The sequence below is a fragment of the Poromitra crassiceps genome, assembly GCF_964638095.1.
Source record: "Poromitra crassiceps genome assembly, chromosome: 28".
Lineage (NCBI taxonomy): Eukaryota > Metazoa > Chordata > Actinopteri > Beryciformes > Melamphaidae > Poromitra > Poromitra crassiceps.
Genome location: NC_139651.1, coordinates 19,646,677 through 19,653,525, shown reverse-complemented (window position 1 = coordinate 19,653,525; position 6,849 = coordinate 19,646,677).

Sequence of the window (6,849 nt, the reverse complement as noted above, 5' to 3'; positions counted from 1 at the left end):
CCTGAACGATCTCTTCCGCTCCACAGCGTGACTCACTGCTCCTGCAGACTCCTGTCCTCCTCGGCCCTTTGCCTTTAATAGTGGGGGAGCCTCCCCTCCTTTCATCCACAGACCCTCCCCTCCTCCTACTTCTTTATGCCCGGTACCATGTCCAAACAATACCCCCCCCCCCTCCCCCCCACACACACACACACACACACACACACATACACACACACACATACACTTACACACACACACACACACACACAAACACACACACATACACACACACACACACACACACACACACACACTCCCCGTGTCCCCACCCCATCTCATCTCATCTCAGCAGCAACCTGACCTCAGCAGCAATATGTCAACCATCCTTCCTCCCAACACCTCCGCAGACTGACAGGCCTGGAGAGGGCCGATGTGATGGCAGGCGGGGGGTTAAATTTAGAATCTGAAACCACTTGAAGTGCGTCTCTGAGCTGCAGCCCTGCTGTCACCCAGTCTGGAAAGAAAGGAATGGAAAAGACACTTTCAACTTGACAACATCAATATTCTAAAATGTTTCTGCTGTGCTGTTTGCTAATACAATAGCTGAGAGTCATAATGTGTTTGGGTCCAAACGGTTCCCTAGCAACAGAATTCCAGTAAAAGCATGTATAAGGGACCCAACAGCCATGTGGTGATTCAGAATAGGTGGTCGGAGTATTCCTTTTATGTTGTTGGCAAGGAAGAGAGAGATATTCCTCCCGGGATTTAAGCCTACCAGGAATCCTTCCACAGTCGTGCTCCAGTTATACTTTCACTTTTCACCTTGCATCTCATTGGCTGTTTCACTTGATAAGGAAAACTACTATAACAGGCTTCACATTTTGTAATATATGACAATTATGTGTGGTCAACCGGTAATATAATCATCCAAAAGAGATGTACCAAAATGATGATGTTGATCTCAATCCCTTTGTCCCTACTGTCAGTTTGCATGTTGGTTGAATACTGGTGTGTTGGAGCCTCTGTGTCCCATATTTATGTAGGTTATTCAGGACATGATTTTAACCAGATGAATTAAAGGTGCTACATGCAGCATTTTAACATCAATAAATCATTACAGTGTTAATTTAAATAGTTTTATTACCACACACAAATGATACCAACAGGATTGGCAGCCTCTACCAGCCTAGACAGTACATTGCATTTTACATTGTGAACCTTTGGATCAGATTTTGTGAGAATTGTGATGAATTGTTTTATGGGGTTTTCTCATGAGGTTTTTCAAGCTATTAAAAACCTATCAGTTAATAAATCAACAGGTATGGATTCTGTCTCCGCTGAACATCTTAAACTTGCAAGCCCAAGGTTAGCTCCACTTCTTGCCCTTTGCCTCACTGCCCTCATACTCCATGGCTTCCTTCCAGACTCTATGATGACTGTGCTGCTGGTTCCTGTGGTTAACTCATTGAGTGCCAATGACGACAGCTGTCGTCAATTCAAATACTGACGTAGAGTGCCAAAGACGACGATTGTCGTCAATTGCGTTTTTTGACGGTGGGACGTGGATCAATCCCTGATACATCTCTGGTACAACTATTGTAGCTATTGGAGGTCTATAACCTATTTTACAGAACCCTTAGGTGGCGACAGTGCTCTCCAGGTTAACAGAAAGGCAGAGAAAAACAGAGAATAAGTCGTTGGGGAAACGGAAATCGCATCGCATCCGTATGCATCGATATGCATGAAGCGTTTTAACGTTAGATGCGCCTGCAGCAGCCAATCTGCTCCCACAATTGAGCTCCTCCATGCCCGCTGCGACAGCCCATTCGCATGATCAGCCGTGGAGTTGTTTATTATTCTCAACTGGAAGCATAGGAGCCGGTGACAAACACACGCGGAAACGCTGTAAAAAAGCTGGATGTCGCGCATAGATGGTCGCGCACCCTTCACAGTGCAGAGCAAACTCAGCAGAGAGCCACCTCCCATAAGGAGGAGTGTGCAGTTGAGGCGGGGCGGGGCGGGGCGGGGGGGGGGGGGGGGGGGGGGCACGCAGAGCAGCGCACAACACTGACCCAGACAGACCCAGGCAGCAGGACAGGATTGGCAAACGCAAGCCAGAATATCCGATGCCCACCAGCAGCAAAGACCAGCAAGAAGCTGCAACCAGCAGCGCACGCAGGGGCCAGCGCTGCTGGTTGCAGCTAAAAATATTATTCTGCAAAACAAAATTCCCTGGCCTTCACTGTTTTATTGAAGGAAATTATTTTTGAGGTGTGACTACATCAGAAAATTAGCTTCAGAGTCAGTGATGTGTTTGAAATGTTTAATTTAACAAAAGGGCCATTATCTCAGCTTCTAGAAAAAAACTGCTCTTTTTTGTTAAATCAAGCTATCTTCTCCGGCTGATAACGAAAGAACGGAAAATGATATCAATAAACCTGTTTTTGCTGATGATAGAAAAGAGTCTCATCGTTCTTTTTGCGTGTTCATTGTTTACATAGTAATATCACACAATATTCTGTGGGCCTCGAGAAATCACTGAAAAAAGCTCTGAAACTCTGGCACTGGGAGCGTCCGTTCTCCAAAAGTGGCTGGCACTCAATGAGTTAAGGATAAAGCAGGAAAAGTGGGTTGCTCAGATAACTATAGACATATCGCTCTTGCGAATATATTATCGAAAGTGGTTGAACGAATTATCCTGGAGAGGATCGAATAATTGATTATTTCTACGGATAATCATTTTGGGTTTAAACCGAGACATGGTACAGATATGTGCATATATGTGTTAAAGGAATTGCTGAGTAACTATAAGAGAAAAAAAATGCATCTGTTTTTATGTGTTTTTTAGATGCGTCTAAGGCATTTGATCGGGTGAATCATGGGAAATTATTTAAAAAATTGAGTGCAGCTGGTGTCCCTAAATATATAGTTAGAATCCTGTCCTATTGGTATGCCCAACAGACCATGCAGGTTAAATGGGACAACAGTATGTCAGCTTATGTAAAACTGGCTGTATGGTCGGCAGTACAGTGATGAACCAGCTTATGTACGCGGATGATTGTGTCATTTTTAGCCCGAGCTCAGCCGGTCTGCAGCAGCTCCTTAATGTGTGCTCTGTGTTTGGGGAACAACAGGATGTAAAATATAACGATTCAAAAAGTGCTATTATGATTTGCAGAACCGTGGAAGATAGACGTATGACCTTTCCTGACTTTAAACTGTCTGGTAATGTTCTGAATGTCTGCAGTGAAGTGAAATATCTTGGTCACGTGATCACAGACCAACTGACAGATGACAAGGACATTTATCGTCAGTGTCGTATGTTGTATGTGCGAGCAAATGTATTGTCACGTAAATTTAGTTGTTGCACTGATGGAGTGAAGCTGACTCTGTTTACAGCGTATTGTTCACCTTTGTACACTGCACATCTGTGGTTGAACTATAAAAAAGCCAGCCTTCAGAGACTGCAAGTGGCATATAATGATGCTCTGAGAATACTGCTAAAAAGGCCCAGGTGGACTAGTGCGAGTGAGATGTTTGTGAGTGCTGGAGTGAACACACTGCAAGCTGTCTTGAGAAATGTAATGTACAGGTTTATCTGTCGGTTAAATGATTCTGAAAATCAACTTGTTGTGGTGCTGGTGAACATTGCGTACAGTGCCACACGCTGCACGTCTCAGCTTTGGGAGCACTGGTATAGGTGTCTTTTAAAATGAGTCACTAGACTATTTTTATTTTGTGTTTTCTTTTCATCTTTTTTGTATTGTGTGTATTTGATTGTATTTTTGTATGGACCTTGAGTCTGGAATAAAGCATATCTATCTATCTATCTATGGCACACAAACATGTTGTTACCATGTTGTTACCATGTTGGAATGTGTATCACTGAAGGGCTGCTATCAGTTCTTAGCCCATGCATGCAGAGCAACACATGGAGGAGGGGGTCCAAGTGACCACACCCTCTTTGTGACAGGAAGCAGTAGGGCTTATGGGAAATGTGGTGTTGAGAAACACAGATACTACTACTTAGGTGTATCTTAGGACTGCTTGTTGCTGTTGCAGTGCTTGATCCTTTTCTCTGTTAATATGTTTGTCTTTCCTGGCATGTGTTTCCAGACACATCTAAGACGTCATCTTACCTTTTTATGAATATTTAAGTTGAGTTATTATTATTATTATTATTATTATTATTATTATTAATAATAATAATAATAATAATAAATAATAAATAACAATAACAATAATAATCATCATAATAATAATAATAATTCATTAATTAAAGCCATTTACAATACTTTTTCATGTCTCTCTCTTTGTCCCAGTAAGATCACTGTCTGTACACATTGTTTATTACACCTTGGCCATGGGGGGGAGCTGTTGGCTCTTAGTGACACAGGAACTTGAACCTGGGTCACTCTGCTCATTATGCAGCCCTGCTGCTCTGAGCGAGGCTGACTACAGACCTGCTACAGACCTACAGACCTGCTACAGACCTACAAACCTCCTACAGACCTGCTACAGACCTACAGACCTGCCATGCTGCTACAGACCTGCTACAGACCTACAGACCTGCCATGCTGCTACAGACCTACAGACCTGCTACAGACCTACAAACCTCCTACAGACCTGCTACAGACCTACAGACCTGCTACAGACCTACAGACCTGCTACAGACCTGCTACAGACCTACAGACCTGCTACAGACCTACAAACCTCCTACAGACCTGCTACAGACCTACAGACCTGCTACAGACCTGCTACAGACCTACAGATCTGCCATGCTGCTACAGACCTGCCACAGACCTGCCATGCTGCTACAGACCTGCTACAGACCTACAAACCTCCTACAGACCTGCTACAGACCTACAGACCTGCTACAGACCTGCCATGCTGCTACATACCTACAGACCTGCCAAGCTGCTACAGACCTACTACAGACCTACAGACCTGCCATGCTGCTACAGACCTGCTACAGACCTACCATGCTGCTACAGACCTGCTACAGACCTACAGACCTGCCAAGCTGCTACAGACCTGCTACAGACCTACAGACCTGCCATGCTGCTACAGACCTGGAGGTATATGCACTCTACTTACCCTGCTAGCATTAGCTAATGCTCAGTATGAGCGAGAAGCGCCCGGCTAGCAGGGTAAGCACTCTACCGAGTGCCCTGTCGTTTCTTCTGTGAACAGTCAACCACTATACTGAACTGAACTATATCAATAACATGGCACAAAAGCATGTCAGATTCTTCAGTGTTTTAGCTGTTGATTTAATCATGTGACACCAAGTTCACCTCTCCTCATGTGCTCCTCTCCAGATAGCATCTAAGTTGTTCATCTTGTGTGTGTGTGTGTGTGTGTGTGTGTGTGTGTGTGTGTGTGTGTGTGTGTGTGTGTGTGTGTGTGTGTGTGTGTGTGTGCAGTCCACATTAATGACTACCTTGAATCAAATGACATATCTTGATAACAGCGGGCCGGGTTCTGCCATATTTCACGACTGTGGGACAATTCTTGGAAACAAGTTTATTTATCTCATGACGTTGGCAGATCGTACTGTACTGTACTGCTATTTTAAATACTTAAATCATTGTGAAGTCAGTCTGTGCATGGCATGCCTCCTGGCTGAGTGGCTGTGTGTGTGTGTGTGTGTGTGTGTGTGTGTGTGTGTGTGTGTGTGTGTGTGTGTGTGTGTGTGTGTGTGTGTGTGTGTGTGTGTGTGTGTGTGTGTGTGTGTGTGTGTGTGTGTGTGTGTGTGTGTGTGTCTGTGCATGGCATGCCTCCTGGCCTCCTGGCTGTGTGTTGCCAGTGCTGCACTGTCGCCCTTGTGTGTTGATAATCACTATAATGTACAGTACTGCTGGGTTTCCCTGTATGAGGCTGCCATTCCAAAGCAACTATCTAAAGCCTTATTGTGGAATAATGTGAATTGTGAACTGAATGAAAGACTATGGTTGTGTCTGTAATACAAGGAAGCTTAATATCATCTAGTTACCTAACTATGGTTGTTTAATGATTGTTTAATTAGGTATTTCATTTTACTATAGGTGATTAAAAAATAACGTCAGACGTCCTCATTCTTGAAGGTAGCATCGCACGCGACAGGTCGCACTGGTGCTGTTTCCATTGAATAGACAGACCTTTTCTGACCAAGCTTGATAAAGTTGTTTCCCAAAGCATTTGGCAATAAATGAGTATAAAACTGCATGGCTGATGGCTGTTTTCTCTAACGTTATTATCAGTGTTGGGCAAGTTACTTTCAAAATGTAATATACTACATATTACTAGTTACTTTCATTTGAAAGTAATAAGTTACTTTACAATATTACTGTCTGTGTAGAGTAACTCATTACTTATTACACTACCTTTACATTACTTTCACCAAAACAACAGCAGCAGCAGAATGACATCACTGCCCCGGAACCATCCTGAAAAATAATGTCAACCGCCTTGAAGTCAGTGTAAACCATCCAAAATTCTAAATGTTATTCTTTTCCTTTGTTATTGTCATCTATAGTGGTTATTTGCATAAAAACACACAGTTTGATTAGGAAATTATTGTATCTTTTTTAAATATGTGCTTTGATTTAATAAAATGTAACTCAATTTGTAACTTGAGTTACTTGACAAAGTAACTGGTATAATATTACTGAAATCCTATAATTAATAAGTTATATTACTGAGTTACTGCTAAAAGTAATATATTACATGTAATATGTTACTTTTGTAATGAGTTACCCCCGACACTGGTTATTATAATCCAAACAGGTCGAGGCTTCACAGGCGAACGTTTCAGTGTTACACTTTTAATTTGAAGGCGAAGAAGGGAAATGGTACGTGTGAAATGATAGAATTGACAGACCAGTG